This window comes from Linepithema humile, chromosome 7 (assembly GCF_040581485.1).
Source record: "Linepithema humile isolate Giens D197 chromosome 7, Lhum_UNIL_v1.0, whole genome shotgun sequence".
In the NCBI taxonomy this organism is placed as follows: domain Eukaryota; kingdom Metazoa; phylum Arthropoda; class Insecta; order Hymenoptera; family Formicidae; genus Linepithema; species Linepithema humile.
The window spans coordinates 16,464,018-16,476,585 of NC_090134.1; the positions used below are offsets into that span (position 1 = coordinate 16,464,018).

The window sequence follows — 12,568 nt, forward strand, 5'->3', positions numbered from 1 at the left end:
GCGCTTCTATATTTGTGTAGTAGAAAGAGATGAGTTTGTGGAGACAATAATGTCTCATATGTATGTGGTATATATATGTTTAATTATAAAATTAAAAGTTATTGAAAATTGAATATGGTCAAAACATTATCCAAATATTGAAAAAAAATTTACTTGAAAGAAAACAAAATAAAAACTGTAAATACTTAATAGAAAAGCTTCGAAAATAAATCGTCAAAAGAACTCATTTGCTGGCACACTAACAAAGTGTACTAAAAGGAGAAGAAGAAAAAGAAATAATGTAGAAATACGTGTAAAGCACGCGGAAATAAAACCAGGGCGAGCGAATTCGGTCATTTTCTCTTGTCCTACGACATAATTGGAAACTACTCTGTTCAACTCTGCTCTCTTCTTCTATCTTATAAAAAAAGAAAAAAATGTTTCCGAGGCTATTTATATGAACTTTTACAAACTGCAAATTAATAATTTTGGATTGGTTAAAAAATATATTTTTGGATTAAATTAATATATACTTTTAACTTTTCTACTGCTTAAAAATGACAATATGGGAACAATACTAGCGGTAGAAACACGAGCTATTTATAAGCTGTCAAAATTGATAACATTTCAAGTCATTGCCAGAATCAAAAATGTACTCGATATCCTTCAGTCCATTCATCTCAGCTGTGAAACGCGATGTGTAGGAACATATTATGAGTGTACATTGTAGAATCAATCGTTGAATTTATATCGTTTTATACTATAATTATATGTATGGATGTGTCGCGGCACAAAGTACGTTTAACTTGTATTCGTTTCGCGGACCGTAGCGTGTCAAATTCGTGATGTAAATTCGCATAAAGTATACGGGTTAATTTTCTTCCGATAGTCGGTTTCGAAACAGAGCAATTATCAAACATTTATTTATTCGAAACCGACTCGTAGCGTTGGGGTTGTTTTCGTCGTTACGCTTAGTATGCGCGCACATCCTCTTTCTCTCTCTCTCGTGCGCACGTTCGTGTATCAGCGTAAACATTGTTGCCCCCCACTTCTCGCATTCCTTTAAGTCGGAATCGGCGCGACCTTGTGTTTCCTATTATACCGTTATTATTCGCACGGCGGCACTCATACGAATGGTAAATCGGCGTATCGGCGCGTTATTATTTTCAATAATACCTTTACTATTTCTCACAGTTTTCCATGTCATGCTTTTCCGTCTTAATCTGTCGCGCAGAGTGTCAAACACGTAATATTTGAGTTACATCTTTGTCTTAAAATGACAAAGTACACGTCGGGAATCTCGTTTAAAATATCGGGCGATTTTCATATACGCGACGCGAACGCGAGTGAGTGCCTTGGTCTGCGAGAACTGAGAAGAGGAGGGGGCTCAGGAAGAGCATCGAGCGCGGGGGGACAACGTTTGCGTAATTAATCATTTATTTCTTATTTCTTATTTGCATAAAATATTGCATATAAAATATTAATATAATGTAGCGCACATAAAATATTTAAAATACTTTAAATATATAGTAAAATATTTACAATAGTTGATATTCACTATTCTTAGAAATATTTTACATATTAATTATTATTCAACTAATTAAACTTTCTTCTTTATTCAAAAAATATATTTTTGAAAATTTTAATTCTTTGTTTAGACGTATGCATAAATAAACGAATATAAAGTTTAATGTGCGCAGTAATTATTTTATAAATATTAATTATTTCAAACACTAATCTGCATTTATTTTTTTATTTTACAGATCAACTTTGTGCGCGTAATCGGTGCTACAAAATATATTCGTTCCGTCGTATAGTGTAACAAAATGCGCGTCGGGAGTGCCGTTAATGCCGAGAGTTATAGCGAATCTATAGATGAACGCATTTTTGCTGTATGACAAATATTGGGACACGATTTTTTTTGACTTTAGGCTTGGCTCGGGGGAGGGAAAGGTCGGTTTCAATCATAAAATCTCCACTACGGCAGGGCAATCTTCGGTTCTACGTGCAGCGCGCTAGTTGTACAGATAGCCGGACTGTCGAAGGTAGTCGAGGACGGCTACCGGAGTTAGTCAAACGCTACCGATTGCTTTTCAGATGCCTTGTATCTAGTCGGTTGATTGGATGACTAATCACCTCATCTTCTTCGAGCTTATCTTTGCCTTCTGTTTTGAAAGAATCGTGCCCCAATTGGTAAATGTGGTCGTCTGAAACGCGGACGGAATTCGTGCGTAACGTCACAGCTTGGACAATTCGGTTTGATTCGCCTGTGATGTCGGGAGTGCCGTTTTAAGTATCGCGCGATTTTCGTATTCAGGTACGCATGCGAGCAATGCATGCGCCGCGAACGCGTGTGATTCAATGTGAGTGCTTCGAAGGACCACTGAGAGGAGGAGGAGGCTCAGGAGGAGCATCGGGCGCCGGCGGAGCAACGCTTAGGTAATTATTCATTTATTTGCTATTTTTTATTCGCACAAGATATTGCATATAAAATATTATATAATGTAGCGCGTATAAAATATTTAAAATACTTTAAATATTTAGTAAAATATTTATTTAGTGAAATATTTATAATAGTAAATTAATATTTGCTATTCTTAGAAATTTTTTACATATTATTTTAAGTATTGTAATTAAACTTTTTTCTTTATTCAAAAAATACATGTTTGAAAATTTTAATTTTTTGTTTAGACGTGTGCATAAATAAACGAATACAAAGTTCAATGCGCGCAGTAATTATTTTATAAATATTAATTATTTTGAACACTAATCTGGATTTACTTTTTTATTTTGCAGATCAACTTTGCAGATCAAAACATCGTTAAAGAACGACAACTCCGCTGCTGCGCATCGTACCGGTGAGTAATTTATTTTACTTTAATATTGTATCTAGTGCTAACGCATCTAATGGAATCGATGTTACAAGATACATGCTTCAATGCTTTTATAATGTTGATTTACGTCCGAACGTTTATAGAGATTGCGTAAGATTCCGGTTTTTCTTGTCATCAGTTTGATCTATTACTCAAAATACTCTTTAAATCTCTTATTGTCACAAGCAAATTTGAAATAAATTTCTGGTTTTTTGAGACTTGAAAATTTATGAGAAATACACGATAATGAGAATATTATAAATTTCGATAGTAATTAAAATTCAATAGTTATCATTAAAATTTGCTGTTAAAGTATTTAAAATTGTTTTCAAGTGAGAAAAATCATTCTGATATATGTAATATCGATTCTGATTCAATGTCTTTGGCATATAATTCTGAATTTCACGCGACATAATCGGGGGCGTTGCAATATAGCAGGAATTTTAGGAACTTTTTTTTTTTGCTTTGCGCTTGGGGCGCGCGAGCCACTTCTAGCGTAGGGACGCTTAAGACGGTCGCAACGCCCCCGCATACATATGTAATTAGTTTACATCAATCAAATTACTGCACGTAATATATAACAACTATTATACGTTATTATATTTTAGAAAAAGTTTTTATCAAATATTATTTTTCTGTAAACAATTGAAGTTTAATTGCTCCAATATTTACAGAATAATTTTGATAAAATTATTATCAGAAAAAATTGATTTTATCTTAATTGTCTATGACAGTTTATTTTTTAATGTGTTATATGAAATATATATATTATAATGCCGTTCCTACATTTATTATATTTCTCTCATATACGTATATATTTTCATGCGTTTTTAATGTGCGAGTTATTTATAAACATATGTAATAAATATGAGCGCGTGTGCATTAACAGTAATACGTCTATGCAAAAACAACTAACAGTATTATATTACGGTTTTTATTATAGATATAACAAAGTTTGTAACATTTTATTTTTATAGAGCTTAACTGTTCTATTTATCTGAATCATAGGATTCTCTTTAAACTCTCTTTTGTACTTTATTCACTTTGACATTATTATTTACATTATCCATTTACATTATCCATTCATACATTATTCGCTCTCATAATTCTGTGAGGCTAATTAATATTTTCCATTGGTTTCTTCCGACTATTCTTCAATAGTTGTGAAATAGTTTGATATACTTTTATTGTACTTGTTAATATTACATTGTCAAGAACCTGCTCGTCGAGTTAAAAACTTTTACGTACACTTGTGCGCTCGACAAAAGGAGCTCATTAGTCGTGGAATTATAAAAAGCGCGCCTAGTTGTTGGCGGTAGTTATTCAAATTCTTCCGCGCGTAACAGCGTAACGATAATACTGCGCTGAAAACGAGCAACATTTCGATGCAATAAACAAGTCAATGTCGTTAACAAAAAGCGTTTCAGCTCTGTAGATTTGTGTCGATTGTAATTGCAGCCAAGGCGAGAAATATTTCTTTTCTTTCAAAGCTGCAAGTAAAATCAATGTAAAATAGGTCAACATCGTCTTCTTTTGAAACTTTGCGAACCAAGCACTCTGTCTGCTGTAATTGACGGTGCATAGAAACTGGGATACACGAGGTATCCGCGATGACCTTATTGGTGCAAGCATCCGATCGTAGTGATGAAGCAGACCTCGTCCCTTTGTAACCGGACACTTTCTTTTTGCCGTGTAATTTCAATGGTATTTAATGATGTCACGAGCGATGTTTCGCGGTAGTACGGTGCTACGGTATCAACTTGTAGAAAAATCTTTCTCCGGATACAATGACTGTGTGCGTGTATCACGCGTGTATGTTTGCGTAAATCTTTATAGCGAACACACGTGAGTAATATTTCCGGGGGCTACGGTTTCGACATGGGGGTGAACCGGTTACGCACAGTGATTTTCTACCCCCTAATGACTTTTGTTTAGCGCATCCCCTATATATCGTGTCGCGATGCCAAGCACAATGTTGCCTATCACGGTTTCGTCTTTGTTCGGATTTGAATAAATCGTTCACGCATCGCGTCCCTTTTCGTCGCTATGAAATTTTAATGGTTATCAAGCAGCGAATCTGCAAGCTCTGTATGATAATTCCTATTCTGTACATTTTCGTGACTTGCGTATTGGAAATTGATGATTCACAACGACTCGCTTGATTGTATATCCGTTCGAAAAAGCTTGCATTATCGGAGAATTTGCAACGCGAACAAATAAATTAGCATACGGTTTGACTAGTGAGTTAATGCGACGAAAATAGAAATAACGATATTTTTTAGCTTGAAATAATTTGCGCGCTCATCTATCGTTGTCGAAGGCTCGATTTTACAATCGCCACCGGTGAATCAGTACTTGGCGGAAATATATTACCGCCGGATTAACAGTGTAAAAATGCAAATAAATTTCAGCAGTGGGTACGACCCCTGGCTGGACGGTACTAAAATCGATCCGGGGAGATGGTTACTGCACATGGCTTTCGGGCCATTTACCAATTACCGACGATTAGCCGCATAATATCTTCGCTAATAAAATTCTTAATTACAAATTGTGGATATGGGATATCGGCTTCTCTGGTTCGTGATACTGATTATCGCTATAATAATTCGTTGTACCAACTGCAATCTACCAATATCGTTACTGCGTATGTATATCATTAGCCTCATAATTACCTGTAGCACCAAAAAGAGGGGTGCGGGTGCGCAATTTTCGATACTGTACTGTGCCGCAACGCATTTTGCAGTTTTCCGCGTATAGTCCGTCCTTCGATATATTTCACATCGCGATGGACATTTATTCGTATTTTTTTTTTCACTCGGTAATAGCATTTGATATATGATTTAACCTGTTTTTCATTTCACGCTTTTCATATATTCCGTGTGCTAATCCACCGTAATTCGTAATAATATATATTTTATGACTTTTGACCAACTTATACTTTACGATACATTATTTCCGATTAGTTTTTCGACCGTTATAAAGATTATTCTGACGGATGAAAGCGATTCAATCGATAATTAAAAAAGTTATTTGTCTCTAAAAAAATCTGGGTTTGAATTCGCACGACGCAGAAAATCTGCGAAAGAGTCGCTTCTCACGACCCGATAAAAAATGGATCCTACTATTGAATGTGTAATGGCGAGAGAGACAGAAATATGACAGTCGGTGCCTCTAGGAACAATTCTGCGTGTTACAACGACGGATTCGTGCAGGCGCATCGCGAGGATTGCACGGGGATTTTTTTTACATGAATTTGCCTGGCAGCTTGCGCATTATTTTGAAATCAAGCGGATGTACGAGTCACGAGAAGCGACTTTTTCGCGGATTCCTGCGTCGTGCGAAACGCCCGCTCTCTCGGCGTCCCGCTATAGCGAAATTCGTACGATCTCAAGTTCTTGGATTCGATAGGTCGCAGCGCGAGCTGTTATTGCAGGTTACACCTGTAAATCAGGTCCCTGAGGCGGTTACCACCCACGGGATTCGTGGGCAGAACACGCGCGGTCAGATCTACAGATTATACGGACGACTGGTATCTTGTTCCGCTCTCCCCTCCGCCCCGTCGCGTCCCTCTTCACCCGCCACCTTCTATGATCAGCGTCGGATCCCTTCTTGCCTGTTGGGCATGCACGCTGCATCTACCTATACACGTTGCAATGCGAGGGTCCGAATAACACCGACTATCCTCGACAATTTAGCGCAGTCCCGCATCCTCTAACGTCGGCTTATCGATAATGCCGAGTTCAATAGCGCGCATACCTATTTCGAGATCCGTTTCGACTTGTTGATCGACACACTTATCGCATAACGGAACATGGTTTGATACTTGCTTTTGATACCTGCAATAATACCGCTATATTTTCCCGCTATCTTCAATTTGATTATTCTTTGCTATTTATTACCGCAAGTCCGATACAATTTATTACGAATAGAATTTAATAAAATATAAATTTTTTTACTTTAGAGAAAATTTCGTATTTTCTATATAGTTTTCGCCCGGAGTAACAATTCAATAGTCGTTCTTCTGACAGCAAGTCGCAAGAACATCTGTAAAATAAATAGCGTGTCACGCATTCTTATCCTGCGGATATAAAAGTTGCGAAAAACTGAATATGCGCATGTTAGGATCTCGCATTGCAGCGCATTAAATAAGCATTTTTGCGCGTCGTAAGCCGAGAACTCAGGGGCTGGAAGTAAAACTGTTTGGAGTTTTCCGTGCATACGGACGTCCTGCGTCCCGTTCTAACGCGCATTGTTATTGGTCCATATTCACGAAGCAATTACGAGAACTACCGAATCTCTACTTTCTTTTCTACTTCGCCACATGGGATGCGGCGTGTATAAAATTGTAGATTACGCAATAGCCCAGGGCGCCATCGCTTATATACCGTTGCAGCATGGCTTAATCCAGTGACGTTCGTTGCGCGCGATAAAGCGAGCTTCGGGCACGACACGGAGAATACCCTCAGGAATTCGCGGCCAGACTCCTTTCGCAGCAGTACGGATGCGTAGTAGTCGGAGAAAAAGCACCGTATTTTTTTCAGACATTCGGCCGTGACATCGTGTAAATGCGCGAGACATTGCATTGCTTTATGGGAGAAAAAGAGTTTTTTCACCGCTCGACCGTTTCGCGGAAATTATTGTTGAGAAGATTTAGTGTTACCTTTAGTAAAACACCAAGTTTGCTTTTGTGGAGTGAATTTTGCATTAAATATATTAAAATATCCCACGTTATTTCGCACGTGTCTCGATTATCTGAATGATTACTTCACTGCCAAATAATGATGTCAAGATACTTAACATCGCACATTTGATTTTATTCCTAGTGTTTTCTAAAATATGAAAATAGGATGTTAATACTGAACCATCGATTATTGATGCAGGTTGTTCGTATGTTACGCTCCTTCGTCTACAATTACTCGTTACGCGTTCGATCGTGATGCGAAGCGAATGCCGGCGTTAAGCGCGCGTTGGCTTATAAAATGAGCAGGTGAGGGTAAAAGCGGAGACGCGCGGTCGAACGTGAAGTACTACAGAATCGCGAAATAGCGTTTTGTTCGCGGCGGCGAGCGCGCAGGGGCGGCCGGCCTTGTCGATGCAGCGCGTGGGGACGGGGGTTCATTACCCATGGAAAAATAAACTAAAGGGAATTGCTCTCTGCGCGCGGAGCCGGAGCTGTGTGGAGGCCTGGTGCAGCGCATTCAATACCCACCGCGCGCGGCCCTCCTCTCCTCTTCTTTCTCCCGCTCTCTCTTTCTCTTTGTGCACCGCAGCAGGATCCCTCATCGAAAGTATCTCCGCCTGGCCCTTATCCTCATTCCGCTTCAATCCCCCTCCTCCCCTCCCTTCGCTTCTCTCTGTCTATGCGCGGCCGTTTCTTTTACTCTCCTTTCGTCCCCCCCCCTCCCGCTTTCCTCTTTGCTCTCTATGCCCATATATGAGCCACTTAATGATTTACCCCTCGCTATTAATCATCCTGATCAATTTCTGCAATGCGCCCCGGTGAAAAGAATCAACCGGTATACGCGTCGATCTGATTTTTCTCTTTTTTTTTTTTTCATACGCAGAGTAACGCGACCACGCGATGTATATCGATATTAACGGGGTAGTAATGGCTTTCATTGATGATATCGGAGTGGATAGGAAAATTAGTGTTTTTACCGTGAATTACGCGCCCGATAGAAAAGCGAAGTATTGAATCGAGTATCTTTAAATACAAAAAAAAAATTATTATATCGAGATTTTTATTTTACAGTTAACAGCTGTTCTTTTCTATAAATATACACGACATTTTTTGCAGAATGTCATATTTTTAAATACCAGTAAATTTGCTTAAGCACACGATGTCATTATTTTTTAATGTTATTCACTTTAATCCAAATTGGGATTATAATTTGGTAAATACATTAATGCATTGTTTATTGCATCATCTATTTTTAGTTTATTTATTTAGCGCAGTAATTAGTGCATTGGGCACATAAAAGTTGTATCATTAATACGGATTAACGAATCGCAACATTTTATAATTTTTTATTTACGGAAAATCACCAAAGTGTGCAATTTTCTCGTTTCCGCTTCGCCGTGTGCATCGATACGGCGCGCATGATCGATACGCCGTTTTATCGACTGTTACAACTATTTGACATTATACTTTCGAGCGGACGTAAGCTCCTCGGGGACGCACAGAATCGTTTATCTCGACAGAACGGCTCATGGATTGAATGATGAATTGCGCTCGTATGTTGTAGTAGATCGCGTCCCGTATACGTTCACATATGTACAGCTGCACCAACTAAATCTCGTCGCGAGAGGCGGTAGCGCGGGCAAGGGCGGGGGGAGGGGGGGCGGATACATGTCGGACCTCCGCACATTGGTGCGGAGAGCCGGCGCGGAGAAAAGGTGGGTGGGCGAAGAAAGAGACATAGATGAGGAAGCCGAAACAGCGGAGAGAGAAATCGGACAATAATGATGCGTTTCATTGAGTCCATTGTAGTTCGGGATTCAAGTTCACAGACACAATCGACATGTATCCATTCCCGACACCGTGGTGCGGGCGCTATTCAATCGACTTTCAATTTCTGGATGGTGTTGCGCGTTCGTGTACGTAAGCCACGGTAGACTACGGTCCGGCGGAAAGGGCTGGTTAGTAGCTGCGCCCCGCTGTTTCCCCGAGATACATTAGACGTATTGTATCTGTCGATTCGGCCCGGATCCACAGCGGCGATTTTTGCCCGGTCTTCTTTGTCGGCTTCCCGCTCTCTTTACCGCACGGTCGTCGTTCCCGTCTGATGTTAATTAATTCGCCTGTTATTTTTCTCTAGTCCGGCTCTCTGTTCTAATCTCGATGTTCGTTCATTAATCATGTTTGACAACCATTGTCTATACTGTGAATGATAAATTTCTGCTGGTAATAACGACATTGAAGCATTTAATTTGTTCATGTTAAATATTGATTGCAAATTTTATTAATTTATTTTACCGAAAACAAAATTACGTCAGATGTCTTATTTCGCTATTTTGCTAGTCTCCTCGCGTAATATAATATCATATCTCTTTTAAGAAAAAAGAAAGATACTTCGAGAAAGCATCAAGATGCATGATCTCATATGCAACGTCACAATTCTTTTCTTTCGAGCTGCCAAAATAGTCGTATCTGCATAGAATGCTATTGGAAATGAGCAATCATAAAAATTGACTTGATTATATGATTGCGAGTCATTATGTAGAACGTTAGTATTGTGATGAACTGCGAGCTGTTATTTGAATGCGAAAAACGCGAGCACAATTGTTGCCAATAAATCAACTCGCTAAGCTATTATTATTTATAAAAACATGTAATTACGTTTTAACCCACGAAGTTACGGGTTGTTACGAGCAATCGATCGTTTACATGACCCCGATACGTGTTACATTTTTTTGTTTTTTTTTTCCGTCGGCACCTTCTCTCAGTCTCAATTAAATTTCAGACTGCCAGTTATTGCGTGCGTGCTCCCCGTAAAAGTGAACGATAACTCAGTAAAATATGATTGTTATGAGGTTCAGTTATGTCGAGTCAATAAGTAAGTTAGTGATATCGGTAATTTTTCAGCTTGCGCACGGAGAAAAGAATTTCGCTGTTGTAGCAAAATTATCGCTGCTATGTGAACAAGAATTTATTCATTAATATAATAGCAAATAATTTGCAAATTTTATCAATTCTCAGTATGCTTAAATCTTAACATTTAAGATCTTTTTAGTTATTTACATATAATAATTTACAGAGTTGGCATAAAATATGGCGCAGTGATAAATCTTTGTTTTCCGTGTATTTCTGCTATTTTTTATTCGTGCGTGCATTAAAGTATGAACGTGCATTATCATGAAACTTGTATTACTTTAATATTCAAATATATTTTATTACTCGATATTAATTACTATTTTAAATATTCAAATATATATTAAAACAACGTGGCAAAATTATATATGTATAATCGTAGAATGTAATGTTTGATGTTGCCTTAAAAAATTGGTAACTTTTGCAACTTTGAATCTTTCATTCGCCTATCTTTCGCATGAGAATCCGGACGTTTTTCGGGTAGATTAAATCTTCAGAAACCGTGGACGCATTACCGCGCGTCAAAGCGCCTCTCGGAGATTCGGCTCGTCATCAGACGTCAGAAGTTACGAGCGTTCAGCGCTTTTTGATCTGGAAAGCTGGGGTCGGGAAACGCGCTGGGAATTCCGTGGTATTCCGTGCGCCATTGTCACGAGGAGATCACGTGTGTGATGCGTGAGGGTAGAGAATGCAGCTCGGTCCCGGGGATACCGAATAATAGATATTACCACAAAAGCGGCGTGTGCCGTCACGTTGAAAATTGATTGGACATGTACTGGCGGTTGATAAGGCAGCCTCTTGTTACTGGGGTGCGATATATATACCTGGCGCGCGCAAACGGCGGATACGGAGAAACATAGATTGCAAGTAATTACTTTGCTCCTCCTCTATCCTCTCTCCTTTCACGGAGACGGCGTGCATACGCAATCGCGTTACTGAAAACGGTAAGGGTGGCTCTATGGAATCCTCGTTTATATGTCGGCGTGCTCTAAGGTGCAATTTTATTACAGTGTCGTCATTGCATTTATGGAGGTGTCTCAGTCGTAACATCGTATACGACGTAAAATCCTTTATAAATGTATTTAAAATGTATTCAGAGAAACTTGTACACAATCATAGGCGTAGTTTCTTGTCAAATTTTCGGGTTTTTTTTTATTTAAATCTAAAATTAAAGAATTATACATTATTTTACATTAGAATATAAATCTCTTTTCCTTACTTTAATAAAAATATCTTTGTACAGGATAAAAGAAAGGAGAAACTGTTTTTAATCTAAAGATCATTTATACAACTTATCCTAACAATTTCTTACTTTTATTACTTTACTTATATTCGAACTTAAATGCTTCAAACTCGTGCAAACCGCAATCATCTTCTGTGACAGTCAGGCGCGAAGCAGCCTTACAGTGGAAGTATTTTTTTTCTTTTTTTGAAAACTGGCAAACAGACGTTTACCTGGACGATGTTGTCGCCTCTGCGGCATGGACAACGCGTTTACCCCTTCGCTCCATACTGACGCCGACTACGCCGGCCGTCCAGAGTGCGGATAATCTAATTATCTTGGACGACAAATCTCGTTACCCGTGTCGCGGCTGTTGCCGACGACGCGGCACGGCGACGCGGACAATGTCGTGACGACCTAAACGCAAAGGCGTAACGCCGGTGACTCGCTCTGCAGTCGGAATGAAATGGAAGGACGCGAACCGGAGCGCGTGGGTGGGAAGACGAGGGACGGAAGATATCGTTAACGTAATCACGAATTTCTCTACGAGAATTATTCGTCCGCCTCCGCATGCCGGTCGACGGCGGCAACGGAAGGTAGACGAAGGCCGGAGGGTCTCGGGCTATAGGGAAGAAAAGAAAAACGTTTACGGGGGCTTATGTAAATGCGGGTAATTAATTTCGCGAATCCTATTAGCCCTGCACAACGGTCGTAAGTGCAGGAAGGCGGGAATTTAACAGAGGAGGCACTTCGCAGTACCGGATTTTTTTTCGAGAGTCTCGACTTCGGCGCGCAACCGGAGGTTAATTTCGAGGAGAACAACGCGTATATACTTGTCCGGCGGATGTTGAATCCATTCAGACTTATCGTTGTGGTTGTTTATTATAAGCGACATCTTTTTCT

General features: G+C 39.3%; 1 protein-coding gene across 3 annotated transcripts in view; it reads left to right on the forward strand.

Annotated features, from left to right (window-relative positions):
* Ten-m (teneurin transmembrane protein Ten-m) overlaps positions 1 to 12,568 on the forward strand; it is a 554,800-nt gene that overhangs the window by 16,961 nt on the left and 525,271 nt on the right. The window contains exons 2-3 of one of the 3 annotated variants that reach the window (XM_067359312.1): positions 1,743 to 2,418; positions 2,776 to 2,837. The gene's annotated coding sequence lies outside the window, so the exon portion shown is untranslated. Of the gene's footprint in view, positions 1 to 1,633; positions 2,838 to 12,568 lie in introns of those variants that run through there. The other 2 variants (XM_067359317.1, XM_067359311.1) reach the window with 2 other exon arrangements.